The 16,510-nt window shown below is 42.3% G+C and overlaps 1 long non-coding RNA gene across 1 annotated transcript; it reads left to right on the top strand.

Moving 5' to 3' along the window:
• The first annotated feature begins 1,142 nt into the window (after window positions 1–1,142).
• LOC149917088 (uncharacterized) lies at window positions 1,143–13,385 on the top strand. The gene is made up of 3 exons (XR_016468838.1): window positions 1,143–5,349; window positions 6,044–6,190; window positions 8,197–13,385. It is a non-coding gene; the product is annotated as an uncharacterized LOC149917088 (long non-coding RNA).
• The last annotated feature ends 3,125 nt before the right edge of the window (window positions 13,386–16,510 follow it).

Below are 16,510 nucleotides of genomic sequence, written 5' to 3'. Positions count from 1 at the left end.
AAATGTGAGAGCTTGGGAGTATTTTATGAACCCTTCTCCAACAGGAGTGCTGAATACAAGCTGAGCATTTCACTTCAGCCACAAGGGATGCTGTCCTTCCTTACCCACCCAGCTGGGGACCTTCTTCATTCTGGTGCCCACTAAATCCACTCCCTGGCTGGCTGTGTGTGTTTGGTGGGGATGTGGGATTATAGAATCATTAAGGTTGGAAAGACCACTAAGATCATCCAGTCCAACCATCAGTCAATCCACACCATGCCCACTGAACCACACCCCTCAGTGCCACATCTCCACGTTTCTTGAACATCTACAGGGATGGTGACATCCAGGACAGCATCCCTTGCTGGGAGGACCTGGTTGGGTTTTGCCTTGCAGGAACACCTTTGTGTGTGGCCCAGATAAATGGAGTAGAGCTACCAACTTTAAAATCTTCTGGCATTGTAGGCAAAGCTCAATTCATTAAGCCTCAGCCTTTAAAATCATTAGTCAGCAGTGATCATTTTTTTCCAATTACAGGGTTTAAGGGATTAGGGTGAGCTATTACTCTGAGGTATTAATACCTCCATTGCTTCTGGAATGATTCAGGTGAGAAGCCACAGCAGCTGTACCCAGGACCAGAGAGCATGACCCTTCCTTATAGTCTCCAGAGAAGAAATGAAAGAAAAATGTGCCCTTGTGCTAAAAATTCAGCTCATTCCACAAGCTTTTCACTTTGTCTCTCGAGGGGTCAATTAAAGCTTCACAGTCTTTCCTGCCACACTGGCAAAAAAAGATCTTCATCTCCTCTTCCTTTGATTAACTATGTTGTTATAAACAGACGATGCAGCACAAGCAAGGGAAACTAATATGCTTCCCCCTGAGCCAAGGCCCCTGTAAATGAATCAATTAATTTGAACCAGTGCACCCCTGTGCATGAAAAGGTGCAGTGCTGGCACACAGCTACAATCTTGCTGGACCTTGGTGCTGTGGCCTCAGATACGGAAATCCACTCTCACATGTAGGGATGTCATACATGTGCTTTTCCTGCCAAGGCTATTTGACTGCTGCAGATGCCTCCCCCAGTTTAAGAGATTTTTTTGGCCTCTCAGTTGCACAAAAAAAAAAAAAAAAAAAAAGATGTTTGTAGCAGGCATTTAAATTTTTATGAAGTGCTTGCTTTATTGTCTTAATAAATCCTTGTTTGGTTTGCAGAATGCATCCCCATCGAAGTTAAGAGTTTATATGAAAATTAAAATGGCACTATATCTTCTTAATTAGACAAATGTATAGATAAAAGGAAACAAATGTCAGCTGGCAGAGGAATTTAGGTTTGCTGGGAGAGCTCTTCTCATTTCTCTCTCAAGATGTTTGCAGAGGTTAATGCTGGTGCTGCAGGCACTCTGTGGGACAGCAGAATTGCCCTTTTTCAGCAGGAAATACATGCTCTGTATTGCATGGCTCATCCTTGCTGAATTTATTTACTTCCAAAAATAAGTCATATAATTATTATCCCATCAAAATTAAGCAGATTTTATTTTTCACAGGTGAACAGCCAAGGCTAAGCCCATAAAGCCTTTGCTCTGGCGTTATCTTTGAAGGTACACTAACTTACAGGCTTAATTGGTGAGAAATGACGGGAGAATATTGATCAGTGAATTTTTTATTCAGATTGTTTTTGGCTTTCAGAAGCAAGGTAATTCTTAGGTCATTAATATTTCTTACATCTCCTAATGACTGCAGCTGTAAATCAAGGGGACTCGTCCAATGTTCTGTACAAGACAGTGATTTTTTGGAAAGGACAAGAAGCAAATTTTAGCTGAATTATGGAAATAATTTCTTTCTAACTTACAGCTGGCTGCAGGGTGGGCCTCAGGCTGAGTTTCTCCTCTTTGCTACACATGGGCAAGAATTCCTGCTTCTCACCCTGAAATGCAGCAGTAAGGTTTCCTTCAAACCTACTGGTTTTGAAGGAAATTCTTGTAGCTGTCGATGCTTAAGTCCAGACTTTTGTTAATGGGTTTTGTTCCATGGAATACCTTGGGATAACTGCTGGGATAACTGGGTTAGGACAGCAGAGTGCCTCTATGGGATTCCTCATTGTCCTGCTTATGTTGAGGTGGATGGAGACGTGAAGGAGGCATCAGCCTGGAGATCTTCTGCCGAAGTGTTTCAGGAGAAATTCTATTTTCTCTATGGCTGAAGCATTGCTGGCTGCAACATCTCTCTCTCTTCTTGTTGTACGCAGTGCACATCAGTAAGTACCTGCTTTGGCTTTGCAAGGAAAATATAGGCATCATCAAGCTGCCATGCAGCACAGGTCACTTGTGACCCAAAGCAGTCACTGCAGTGTTTGGAAAGCAGAGGAGGAAAAAAGTAATACTGTGTGTGAATCTGTCTTACAGAAGACTGGGTGCTTTCTGTGTACTGTGCAGCTTAGAACACTGTTGCATATGAGCTTAACTTAAGCAGTTTTTCATTTTGACATCTTGTACTTCTTATCTTAATACATTAAGAAGTTAATTCTGCTTTTAAAGGGAACCTGATAGATTGGAGAAGGCTTCCACACTCTTTAGACAAAAGCAAGCCCACCAAGGCAGGACCCAGGTCAGGGCAGTCTCTCTGTCTATGAGAAATCACTGTTGATCAGTTCAAAGCAGTGTTGAGTTGTGATGATTTGGGCTGTGGATTGGGTAGGAACCAAATGCATTTGCAGCCTGTCTGGATTATCTGACCTTCATCTCTCCTGGCAGAGTCAGGATAAGACCTGCAGGTATCCTAGTGAGAGCAGCTTTTGTGGGGGAGAGTGCCTCTCCCAGAATCACAGCAGCAACCATCATTAGTTATGTAGTAAGCGTATCTGCCACATGCAGAAATCAATTCTGAATATTTTATGGCTTTAATTGCACGGCCCTGCACGGGCTGCAGTGAAGGGGTTATTAGGCTGCCGGATGCTCATTTCCTTCTGGGATGAGCTTTTATTTTTATTTTTTTCCCCTTCATACTTTTCCTGCTTCAGATGGCAAAATATTGGATATAAGAAGGTGAAAGTTTGTGACAGCACTGAACTTGTAGTTGGGCTCAGTGCAAGAGATGCCAGGGCAAAATGCCTCCTACTCTTTTCCAATAAGATTCAATAGTGGAGCAGGCTTAATGATGAGGCCAGCAGCAGTGTATGGATTTCATATGGTACGAAGAGAGTGTTTATCAGTCATACCTGCTGCCAGATTGCTGCTTCTGCTGTCTGATCTAAAAGTGTTTGGAGTCACTGGGTGTTGATGTAACCGTCAGGATATGTGAATGGGTGTTCTAGAGCAGGAGAGCCATGCTGAGGTCATTGCTTGTCTCTGGAGGGCTACTGGAGCTCTCACTGACAGGGGCTGGGATATTTCTGTGTGATTTCTGAGCTCACTCCATGCAGGCAGGTCCTTGAAAAGTCAGATCTAAGGAAACAACCAAATACGATGAGCACAAATCAGAGCCTTGATGAAGAATTCAGCTCTTCTTATCTAAGCCATCTGTCTGCCTCTCCCCTGGTATCTCTTACCAGTATTGATCTTTCCAAGTCATTTATTCTGACAGACTGCACAATGACACGATACAGCAGATGCTGACTGCTCCAGCAAGTAATGAGTTCAGATATTTTGCTTCGTACATGGATGCAAAGAGTCATTGCCCTCGGGTTGTATGGCCTTGGCCTGTTGTCACATCTGCTCTCATAAATGAAACAGGACTGAGCTGGCATTATCTTAGCATCTTCCAAGGGAGTGGGGCTGGTGGTCGAAGGAAGCACATCATCCCTGCTGAGGCTGAATTCCAGGTCCTGGTCAGCCTGGGAGAGGCTATTCAAATATGTTTGTTCTGGAATTTCCAGATGTTAAAATACATCCATACATCTTGGGGCTATCATGGGCTGGGGGGGGAGGGGTCAAACATATTCTTTGCAAACGAGTGAGTGCTTGAGTTGCTCTCATCTCCAAAATGGATTGTGCTGTTGTGCTCTGTAAAAGATCCGCGTCCTGCCCCAGCAGAGGCTGTGCTGCAGTGGTGACCCCTTTAGGCACAAACTATGGCTTTGACTGGATCCAAACAAACTGGATATGGCTGGAAAATGGCTCTCCTCCGTTCCATCATTCACTGATGATGGAAAGTAGCACATCCATTTCACTTACCTTCCTTGGAACTGGATTAATCATCAGATGAAGTCAAGGGCAGCTACTTCACTGACTCAAGGGAGCTGTCTTAGTTCCTTAGCTATTATTTAGTAGTGAAAGTGTACTGCATGGCAAGGGAAAACAATCCATATTACACAAAATTTTACTCTCCTAAATTATCTACATTCCATCTATGGCAATGTTTCCTATAACTGTGATATCTTAGGGAGCTTATTTTGTTATGGTGCATAGGAGATCATTCTCCTCCAAAACTCTTCCGAATACACCTTTCAGCTGTGGTTTTTCACTCGTTTGGTGCAGCTGTAGCCTTAGTGCCTGTCAGCCTGTGTCTAGCAGATCTGTCTTCTTAAGAACTCTTTGGCTTCCTTTCTAAGGCAGGGCGAGGAAATGACACTTCTGATACAATCCCTTCCATAGCAGAAGTTTCTCTGAAGTATGGGGTTCCTCTCCCTTTCCATTAAACCCAGCTGTCCTCGTAGACTCCTATGAACATTAAGACATTCTGAGTATAAAAGAGCCATTTCTCATCCACCTCTTAAAATCTTCAGCCTTTACTTTTTTTCTAAGTGGTACTTTTTCAGGAGTTCTTGACACTCGTGTGTGAATTTGCTGTGCATTTGGAGAGCGAGTTGAAAAGCTTTTAGTGAATAAATCTCTAACAGCCCTCAGTCTGAGGTTCTCACCAAATACTATGTCGAGGGGGAGAGATTACTAAGAATTTTAGCATAAACCTGGAAAGTTTTCCAAGAAGGAACCTGAGCCAGTCGCTTCCTCCCTTCCTTCATCTTACCTCTGTAGAGCTTTTTTTGGTGCCCGTGGGGAAGCCCAGGTTATTATTTATTGCAAGCAGGGAATCGAGGTAAGAAGGTGGTCTGGCAGCCTTGCTCATTCCCAGAATTATGTCATTTCTGTTGTGTGTGAAATAAAAGATTGTCCCTCCCTCTCTCTCTTCTTCTCTGTTCATCATTCTCTTGTTGTAGAAACAGCCACAGTTGAAATTATCTTCTCATATCTTGATGATTTTCCCACCCCAGCAAACGAGATGATCTCCATCTATGTTTATCTTTAATTTTATCCTGTTGCCTCTGCTTCCTTACGTGATTTCATACAGTGTCCCTTATGCTTCTCTTAGAGAAATTTAGAAAAGCACAGAAAGATCCTTGTGATGAGAAAGTGTGCTCCCAGAGGTACAGAGCAGGTAGGAAAGAAATAATGATTGCAAGATACGTGTATGCTATTGCTATGGGGGTCAGAATTAAGGTTAATTAAATGTCTTCATTGCGCATTGTATTTCCCTTAAGGTGTTTGAGAGCCTTCTAAGAGAACCATTAACTTTGAACGGCAAAGGTTTTTAATGAATACTTTTATTGATTGCTCTTGCAACAGGTTTGGTCTTAACTACATGTACTTTTCGTGTATTCTACCTTGAAATTATGTTTGAATCTTCCCAATGCAATATTAGTAACTGGTAAATTTTTAATCAGATATGGCGTGTAAATATTCCTTTTTTCTTTTTTTTTTTAAGACAAAACCATTGAAATGCACATTGTTCCTTTTTTCTTTTTCTGTCTTTATATAAACATAATCAGAATAAAATAGTCTGAGAATTACAGACAGCTAACAAACGTGGCTCCTACTGAACTAGACTATTAAACCATCAGAATGTGAATGGCTTGACTGTATGCAAAAATACCTGGTTTGGAATTTCATACATTACACAAGTTTTAATATTAAACAGAACATTTTTGCATCTAGATAAAATCTCAGAATTGTTAGGTCTCTTGTTTATAACCTGCACATTAGCGTGAAAAATATAAATGGATATTAAGTAGGAGCATTTGTGATTCATTCCTTCTATATGTATGAGCATTTCTTTTCAACATGTTTCTCAGCTTGCATGAAAACTACCATTTCGCTGCCATGGAAATGAGAAATAGTGAAAGTTAATGGAATGATGAATCCCCATTGCTTGAAGACTTTCAGTCAGAGCTGGCTGCCTCAGAGAGTTACTGTTTTCTGTGCAGGAGGAACCAAAGGAGGTAGTGACCTCTGTCTTTCTTTAAAGACCTATGTCTTTGTTTAAAGCCCTTTTCTGTCCTTGAAATGATGTTTCTGATACAAACAGCTTTGGTTGTTGTTTTTTTTACAGTCGACTTTCCAGATCTCCTTGAAAGTCTCATGGAGGGGGCTGAATGTCTTTGGGAATGCTGTTGGACAGGAACTGGTTTCTTTAGAGTTCATTTGGCGTTGGGTTCACAGATGCCTAATTAACAGGAATCTTAGCAGAGGGCTTATGTGCCTTACCACTGCCTGTTACCCGTGTACCAAAACCTCTCAGGTCTCTCTTGTTATTACAGAAGGAAACGTTCAGCCCTGCTCCTGTTCAGACGATCTATTGGCTCTGTGTTAGAAAATATAATAGCACGGATCTGAGAGCATTAGTTAAAGACGTGAAGAATCACACCCTATGTTGTAAACGTAAATTTTTGTGAATTATATTTTATTTTAGTACGCTTGGGAAATTTACATATAGATTAAACCCTAAATATACGAAATGTCAGCCTGTTTACATCCTAATGCCTTCACATCAGACGGTGTATGGATTGGGTTCAACGCTGGAGCACTCCCCTCATTACCTTTAACTAACACGTTACAACAGTGAGGGTTAAAAGGAAACATTACAGACCAGAGACATGCTGGGGAGGTGTTTGAATTGCTTGGACTTTGCTATGAACTTGTCAGAATTTTAATGCACGTTGCCTGAAAAGCTAATGAGTCTCCATCTGGAGACATATAACTGATTACGGGCTTAATTATTCCTCTTACCTGAACAGCTCCGTTCTTTGTTCACACTCACTTCTGTAAAAGCAGCAGCAGCAGTGTCAACTTGAAGGCTGTTATTCCTCAGACATGCATTCCATACAGGCAAACACCTTGTTTATTTGTGGCTTTGTGTTCTTTTCCCTCTAATTTTCATTTCTTGGGCATTTGAAATGCTTCCTCCCCCAGGGTGATCTTGTAGCGGTTAGCAGTTCATCAGGGAGGATGTACAGATGCTATCGATATGCGTGTCTTCATGGATGGGGCAGCATAATCTAATAGCTCTCGCACCCGAGAGTGACAACAGTGGGATAATATAGAATGATCACTCCAACTGAAGTATAATAGCACTGAAGGAGGAAACAGAAGCTTGCAGAGCAAAAGAAAGCTGAAGGTGCACTCGAGTTGTTTGCATATTGATACAGCACAGCAGGAAAGGGTCCACAAAACCCAACCAATGGGGCCCAGCTGTCCAGGCAAAGGATTTGAAACATGCCTGTAGACTCACTGCAGTCTCCTTCTTTCTGTCTTCATCTGGAAGAAATTGGGTTATAAACTGCCTAAATTAAGACTGTGCACATTCAGCACCTGAGGTTGGGCTCATTGTGGCTGGGCTATCTGGAGTGCTTTGCTGCAGGGTTTGGAAACCGGAAGCAGTAGAGTAGATTCCCAAAGGTAGCATAACTAATCAATGCATTTCAGTTAGTGTGCTTATTCCTCCATTGGTGTAAAGGCTTGGTTTTTTACGGGCACTTTTATTTTTCAGTGTACTTTTCTTCGCTCTTTTACTTTATTCCCATGAGCTGAAGCCAACCTGTCTGGGGTGGCCAGGTCCCCTCCAGCTCTGTGTCATGGAGGCATCAGGACATAACACTGATGAGGCAATGAGTGCAGCCACGTGGTAACGAGGGCATCAAGATCTCAGTTTACTTTGTAGGAATGCAACAAAGACGTTTGACTTACTGGAGACAGTGATTCTGTGCAAGCAATAACCAATTTCAAAGAGATGAAAAAAAGGTTTTCCTTGCTTGGCTAAAATATCCATGGGAGAAGGTAAGTGCCTATGCCCTGCTCCTGCAGGCAGCCAGAAAAATGTCCCCAGGTCTTCCAGGCAGCTGTGAAATGAAAACTTTCTCCTAACAGATGATACATTCCTCTTATTAGTTACAGCCCAGTGGCCACTGTCAAACACTTATTAATTATTCCTCTATTTTTTCCTTTCTAGCACCTGCAAGAAGATTTTGCCTTCAATAAACAGCACTTTATTGACCAGCGGTTTGCTATTGATTTTTGTATTCAATAAAAATGTGGTAAGTGGGGACATTAAATTACTCTACAGCTCTCACTTTCAGAAAATCCAAGGGAGAATGGGACGTTATGTTTTGTTAACTTACATATGGTAAAGGGAGAGAATTTGTCTGAGTGAGAGACTACCAGAAATGTATCTGCTTCAGTTGCTAATTGGATCTGTCACATGCATGTGCTAACACATGTGCACACACACTTGTGAAGTCCATTTATTCTCATTTGGATGAAAAGTTAACTTTAAGGCCACATTATGACATTCATCAGGCACAACTTTGGGAACAGCCCCTCTTCTGATCAGACCAGAAACAAAGCATGATGCTGGGAAGGGACCTGGGGCTTTTTTTTTCAGGTTTGCATGGGTTGGTAGGGCTTGCACAAATAGTTGTGATATGTGGGAACTGGTGGAATTTCCATGTTTTTAAACTGAACTGAAGTCAGTGACATCAGGTTTGTGCAGACAGCTTTGGGGTTCTTGTAGATGAATATCTCAAAATTAAGCATCCTTCCCATCTAGAAGTGGATACTGCATTTCCCCACACAAAGCTTGCCTTGACCTATACCAAGCATAAAGTTACCTTAGCTCTAGAACAGGTGTGTGTAATTGTAAATTCCCTAGTGAGAGTGAAATCTGGTGTGAGAGGGAAGGCAGGTGAAAGTGCTGAGTAACAGTGAAAGTACATATGATGTTTGTGTACTGGGTAAGGTGAAGTTTCTTTTTTTCTTGTTCTTATACCTCTGGGTTTAGAGAAGAAAAAAAAATGCCCTTGCTTTGCTAACTGTATGATTTCTTCCCTTTTAGGGCTGTAATATATAGATACGGGATTCCTGATTCTCCTTCCATGCTTGTGGAAGTCAGGACAAATTGATTTTGAGCTCCATGAGATTACCTGGTGGTGGGGCTGTGGAAATGGGATGTTTGACTTTCTGCCTTCTCCAGTCTTCTGTAAATCCATTCCTTCACATGCTGGCTTTTTTGATGTGGGTTAGAGAACATGCCATGGTGACCTTGCTCTGTTACTGCTGCATACATGGCTGTGCTAGGAATGCAGCTGTTAGCATTTGGGGCCTGGGGCAGAAGGGGGGTTGAGGACCCCTGCCAGCTGCTCCTGCATTGCCAGGAGGGGCCAAGGGAAGGGTCTAGGGCTCCCACATCAGCATCGCTGACCTGGGGGAACATTTACGTCCTACTGGTGCATCTTCTTCCCTTGGAGGCTGTTGTGAAGAGGGAGAAACAAACCATGGTATCCAGACATGAGAAATGCTTGTACTTAGACTGATGTGTGCATAGAACAGGGGAGGAAAAATGGGATTTGTGCCTTGGTGACTCCACAAGCTCTGCAGCCCCAGGACACCTTAAAAAGCCCTCCTGGAGCTTGAACTGCTTCTCTGCTTTCCCTGGGACCTTGAGTCTGTTGGACCATTAATATGTCATTTTTTAGGAACACACCAATTCACTTAACGTTCTCCCACACTGTCTTCTTCCCAGCTCTCGCTCGGTCCATTTAGTTGATTGCTGCGTACTCCTGTTAGTGCTCTGTTGGGCTGCTGATGTATGTTTAGTAACTCTCCATAGCAGACTAGTTCTGAAAAATACAGTGCTAAGAATTTTCAACACAGGGAGCTGAAAGCCAAGGGCCGGGATTGCAGGGGGAGCCCTGTTCTTGCCTCCAGCCAGATGGGGTCGACAAGAGGAATTTTTGGTCCATACCTTTGCATTAGTCACACAGCTTTTTTTTTTTTTTTTTTTTTTTCCTTTCCTGATTAACTATACTTTGACAATCATGCTTAGTGATGATCAGAGCAGCTCTGCATATAATGGATGTACTCAGGTAATTACCTCTTCTGTTTAAAAAGGCCTGGTGGACAAATAAGCTTCCCTTTCTCATTTTTTCTGAGAGCAGGGAGAAGTGAAATGTTGAGCAGACTGTACCCTGTGAGCTCCTGCATGTGTCATACACACAGGTGCAGAGGAGCAGGTCTCATTCTCATGCACTACAGCAGTGTGTTAGCCCTGAGCTTCCCACCCTGCGCTATCCTCACACTGCCATAGTGCAATGCAATAGCAAAATCTGTTAACGCTTGGTCCTTTCATGGCCCAAACCCGTCAGGCTCCATTTCCCTCCCACACATAGTGTGCTGTTTTACAGCTTTCTCGTGCCTTGGGTGAGCAGAAGCTTCCTTTCGTTTGCAACTCTGGCAGGAGAGTTATTGCATCCCTCCCCGAATTGGGATGCTCAGCCATGGGGTAGCCCCACAGCATGGGTGGGATGAGCTGAGCCCGACTGCAGCACGAAGTGCTCTTGGCTTCTACTTGGCCCAGGCTCCGCAGAGACGTGAGCACGAGGGTCTGGTCTGCAGACGCTAAATGGGGTCAAACTGCACTGCTCCTGCCGAAATGATTGCTCAGTGGGTGGCAGAGCGAAATTGCTCTGGCTCAGATTGAAAAGTGAGCAAAGCCAGTGGAGGTTTTCTTTGAAAGTGCCGACCTGGCAGGGGCTCTGAACAGGTCACATTTCTAAGGGCTGGGTAAAAGGCACTGTGGAATGATAGTGGTAGTTACTCTCAGAGTTGGGTTTGCTGCGGCATCTCATCCTTTGTGCGCCTTACCCCTATGGCACCACCTATGTGCATTGCTGAGGGAGAGGATCAGCTGCAAAACCTTCAGCTAATTAACGTAATGAGGCGTTTTCTAAAATATAACCACAGATTTCAGCAGGGTAACCGCAGATTCAAAATTTTGTCTGAGGTAGCAGCAATTGTTCAGTGGATTTTCTTTGCTTATGATTAAATTTCCATTCTTGAGATCTCCTTAGGAAGAATAATTAGGAGGGATCATTTGTCAAGGTGGGTTCATGCATATGATTAATTTATTGCACTCCAGCAGTTCACTGTGGATCATCTGAGTGATGGGGACTGTCTGTTTGTGTGTTCTTAGCCCCAAGCACATATATGGGGCTTGGCTAATGTATATTTACATAGCAATATATTTCTGTATTGTGAATTTTCAAAGAAATTAGTGAAAAAGCCATCGATCTTCATGCAATTGCTCATATTTTTGCTATTCCTGTGCCATTATTGTACTCAAACTGTAACCTGGCAATATATCCTAAAGGTGGTAGTGCAGTTAAGTTAACCTTCCCTGGCAGACATTTCTCAGGCTCTATCTTATCAGCAGTGAAGGCTTTGCCCCCAGCTGTCACACAATTCATCCTTGGTTTTGTGATCTCCCCTTCCAGAAAAATTCTTGATGGTTCGTAGAGTAAAAACTTGTCTTTGATCTGATGAGTTTTGTTCCTGTAAATGCTGCTCTTCTCTTTATCTAATGCAGAATTGTTTCTCCTTTCACTAACTTTATTTCGATTATTCTTCTTTATGTATCAGATTTACTTAAATGCATCACGTCTTCTCATGCAGAGTGATTCTGAGAGAGTTCTGCAGTAAACGAGTGAAGAAATTGCTGGTACAGGATTGCTGAATTCCAGAGGTATGGGATCTTTTCTTAACCTTGTGTCCAACTCACTTGACTTCAGTGTGGTTCTTCAATTTTAAGACTCATTATTTCTGAGGCCTTTTTTTAGAGGTTGTTTCTTCTGAGAAGTGGAAAGTTCAATGTATGTGCACAGGCACACACCCATGTACGCACGTGCATCTATATGCACACAGACATACATTTCCTACGTGTATAATGTTTCAGGCTGATGGAAAAGTGCCAGGATAAGATGGAAATGCCATTCCTTTGCGTACCCAGCACTGATTTCTGATTGATACACAGTCTTATACCGAGTCCTTTTCAAACTGATGTTCTTCCAACTTAATTGCCATTGTGAATACTCCATTTACATGAGCAGAGCTCACCGGGGCTGTGCTGCACCCAGTGAAAACACTGCTCAGAGCTCAGCAAACCACCATTGCAAGACAGGTGGTGTCCTTCCATGGTGGGAGCCCCAGAGGAGCTCCCTGGTCAGGGTAGCCTTCTGATCTGCTATGCTCAGACCCACAGTTCTCTATAGATTTAGTAATAATTAAGGAGGAGAGTGAGGGAGATTGAGTTTATTTTTCTTTTGTCTTTCAGAGTGTTACTTGTTGCTATATTTATATTGCAGCAATGACAACAAGGAGGAGATTGCATGGGAAGAAGCCTTGGCATCTTCCTAGCTGAATTTTTAGCACAGAGGAGCCTCTTAAAGAGGTCATCCTATAATTGCCTGCTTCCCAGTTCCTTTCACCTATTGGATTTCACAACTATTGGACGTGCTAAAAGCCAGGAGAGGCTCTCCTGACACCTTTTCAGCTTTTGCTGAGCTAGCAAACAGGGTAGTGAAGTGAGCCAACTTTCTTCACTAATTAGAAAGAGCTTGAGAAGCCTCAGGTTGAGTGCACCAGTGCATCTTCGTCCAGGACACTTGTTTACAGGTGCAATACTGTACCTTTTGGGTTGATCTGCCCTAAGAGTGGGGGTAAACCATGCTGTCTTTTTTTCTGCTTGGCAGTGTGCTCACTGGGCTAATGATGCAGGAGGAGAAGGGAACCAGTAAAGAGCAGATAGGGAAGGGCTTCTCCTGACCATAAAAATCTAGCTTCCTGATGATGTCATTTTGCATGTAGCAGGTGGGACTATCATGTTCAAAGAAATGTCTGAAAAATGTAAGAAAAAGAGACAAAGAGTTTGTTTTGAAACCTAATGGAACAGCAAATATGTGCATATCTTCAAGGATTTGCTAACACTCTCTTGTACGCTCATTTCTCTTGTATTATTCTCTCACCTATGTTGTTTGGGTGATGACAGAAGAGCTTGTCAGAGCAGAGGATCACACAGCTTTTGGGAGACATCATCAGAACTTCATCCTTCCAATAGATCTGGTTTGGAAGGCAGAGAATAGAATAGCATGCAGATGTACACAATAATGGCTGTGTGCCTGCATTTTTATCTTTGAAGTAAATTAAAAAATTATGGTGTAATATTTATAGGCTTGTAATTTTCTCTTAATGCATTCCTTTTGGTCACATTGTCACCTGCTGTAGGGGAGCAGCTCTCTACCCTCAATGATATGCACAGGGAGTGGTGGCATAGCTGCTTGTGATCAGAAGAGGCATTTGTTTGTGTTATTTCCCATTAAGCTCTTAAAATAGCAAATATTTTGGTTTGCCTGCTATGTCTCTATGTAAAGATATGCATGTGTATTTGTTTTTAGAGCTGAGTGAATAATTGGAAACAAATAATTTATTTAACATGTTTTCCTTTAGCTGAATCTACAAAGAAATGCAGTGTGATTGGGAAAGCAGCTCTGTGCCTTTCACTGCAGAGTCTGTGAGTAGGGCTGATACAAAAATTGCCTGCAAGTCGTTTCTGAAGAAAATATCCTTCTTCATCAGAAATCAGGGGAAAGAAAAGTTTTCTGTATTTCTTTATTTTATTTATTTATTTACCTATTATGAGCAAAAGCAACAGGGGCCAAAGAGTGGGAAGCATCTTCTCCAAAACAATTCATTTTCAAGGCTTGGGCCAAGGATTTCTTGCACTAAAGAAGAACAGTTAGATCTCTGCTGCACAGCCAAGGACCTGACAGCCTCATGTCCAAGTTCTTATGTGCATAGCACAAGGATGTGACATATGGCTGAGAATAACATTCTCGGTGGTAAAAACACAACCCAGAGAACCATTTCTCAAAATATTAATTTAATTACAGGGTTGAGGAGTGTGTTTGAACAGAAGTGACCTTATACCATTGGTACCTAATGACACAACAAAGCCTGATATTTTCCACAATTATTCTCAGCTCCAGTGGGTCATTTTAAGCTGGGAATTAAAGCTCTCTGTCTCACATCAGCAAACGCCTGCTATTATTTGATAGCAGGACCACTCTCCTTTTTCACTGCCAAAAGCTGCTGTGGGAACCATCAGCTCTGTGGTCTTATCAAGGCATTTGTTGTGGATTTCCACAGTAAGAGTACAGGACAAAAGTGATTGCTAATTGAGTATTTCTCCTTGCTTTGAGCTTCATCCCTATTGCCTTCACCTGGTCATGGTCCTTTTCATTCAAGCTGTATCAGTTCATTACAGTGGGGCAAAATACATATTCATGTGTTTGGGAAGTAGCTTAGCACCAAGTGTGTTTTTTTTGCATCTCACTGAAAGTTAATGGCCATGAACTTCATTGTCTGAAAAATTTATTTGGTGTTACGATTATCATAATGTCTCTTGGGGTGCATTTATCATTCATGCTTCTGAAGTGAGTCCTGCGGAAAACAAAGGTTGACATATCTGTTTCCCTGTTCAATTAGCAGCATTAGCTGCTCTTAAAATATTAATCTTCCAAGTTCAGTTGCAAAAGAATTTGTGGAAAGAAGACAGCCCAGGGCTACAGGGATGCAGGAATGCAAGATCTCTTTGCAACTGTGCTATAATCCTGAATGAAAACACTTTTAACAATAAGTATGCTGCAGTTCTTTGATACCTTCTGTCTCGGGATTACAAAGCATCTCAAATGTCTCAAACCAGTGCTTATGTTCTCCTTAATGTTACAAGGCCGCACAGAGCCAAATGATTGACTCCAGATTGTTGGGAGGATCAGAGAAGCTCCGGAGAGTAGAATCTAGTCTACTTCATAAAACTTTTCTTGAACTCCTTGCTCTATTTCTTCTTTGAAAATATACCTATTCCCTCAGCTCATCCTGCCCCGTTCTGTATCTGTTCCACATGTAGGGCTTTGTGGCCAGCTCTTCATTTCACTTTTCTCAGGGTAAAGGAGGAGGATAGCACCTGCAGCTAGAAAATGAAACATGGAGTTTGCTGCACTGAGCACAGGGATCTCAGGATGTGGTACTTTGAAATTAAATTTCTATGGTTAGTCTTCCAAATAAGCAACGGGCTACCTATCTTAAAACTGCTATTAACAAGTTTCAGCATAGTACGCCTTGCCTGAGTGCAACCTGCACACCCTGGATAAGTAGGAGCTACAGTTTACTCGGATGCACACTTGTCTGGTGGATGGCAGCTTAGTTCATGTCTTCTGAATTCCCATACTCACGTCTGCTGGAACTTGTATCTCTATGCTGAGGCCCACTGGTGATGATCTGTGCGTCTGAAGACAGACAGTGTTGACATCTGCATGTAAGTGCTGAATTTTGAGTACCTTTCTTTGGTGGGATTATGGCTAAATTTAGGCTCCAGAGGTGCTGAGAACAATGTGTAGTGCTAACTCAGATGGTCCCTTTGTCTCCTCATACTCCTCTATGCTTTATTTGTTGTTTTACCAAATAAAAGTGCTGAAGGCAAGAAACTTCTTTTGATTCCTTGTTTGCAGAAGATCCAATAAGAGACTGTCTTATGAATGAGTCCTCAAGGCATTGCCAAAGTAACATAAGTGATAAATAGTAATAATTATGATAATAACTGAGATGGCATCTATTAGCAGAGACACTAATAGAGTTCTAATAAGAATCACAACTGAGTGATGCTTCTTAATCAGAATTAATGATGTGTGTTGGAATACTTTAAGGAAGGATGACGTTGATTCGGCAGCTGGGTAACCAACAGCATCCCCGACCTTTCTCCAAGTAAGTTCAGGCCAAATGTAGCTAGCTAGAATGCAGATAAGGAAATTTTATAAAGCTGCCCTTTCTTTCAGAGGTACAAATTTTGTTGTAATAGAGCTATATATCATTGAATTATTGGAATGAACACATGAATATGCTGTTAACCATTATTGCCATTGGAAGATGTGAATGTCTGTGCCACATTTCTGAATTTGTGTGCATATATCAAACACAAAATGCTTTGACATGTTATCATACTCTCATCCTCCTCTGAAAACACTGAAACAAGTTGTCCTCGACACAGTGTTAGCAGAAGCCATGCACTAAGCAGGCTGGGTCTTCTAAGTCAAAGCAGTCACCTCTAATTAGTAAACAACAGTAGCATCACATACAAAATGCCACCTTACCACAAGCTGACCTTCAGCTTATTGCTTAATGCAAGGCTAGGGAGATAAAAGAAGCCTTTACCTTGTTCTGAAATCTTCAGCATTTAGTAAAATTGTACATTCAAACCCTCTTTTTAGGGGAAGGGCAGACTAGCTGCTCTCTCCTCATGTCAAGAAGCACATAGCTCTGTCTTTGCCTATGCTGCTAAAACTGCTCCTGTTTGGTGCCTTCCCATTTTGCTCATGCACAGATGAGCCACCCATGTATACAAGGACTTACTGCCTCCAGAACCTGGAGATCCTCTCAAT

The sequence above is a fragment of the Phasianus colchicus genome, chromosome 8 (assembly GCF_987193195.1).
Source record: "Phasianus colchicus chromosome 8, bPhaCol1.hap1.1, whole genome shotgun sequence".
Lineage (NCBI taxonomy): Eukaryota > Metazoa > Chordata > Aves > Galliformes > Phasianidae > Phasianus > Phasianus colchicus.
Note: the sequence above shows the minus strand (reverse complement) of the source record. Positions and strands in the feature narration are given on the sequence as shown.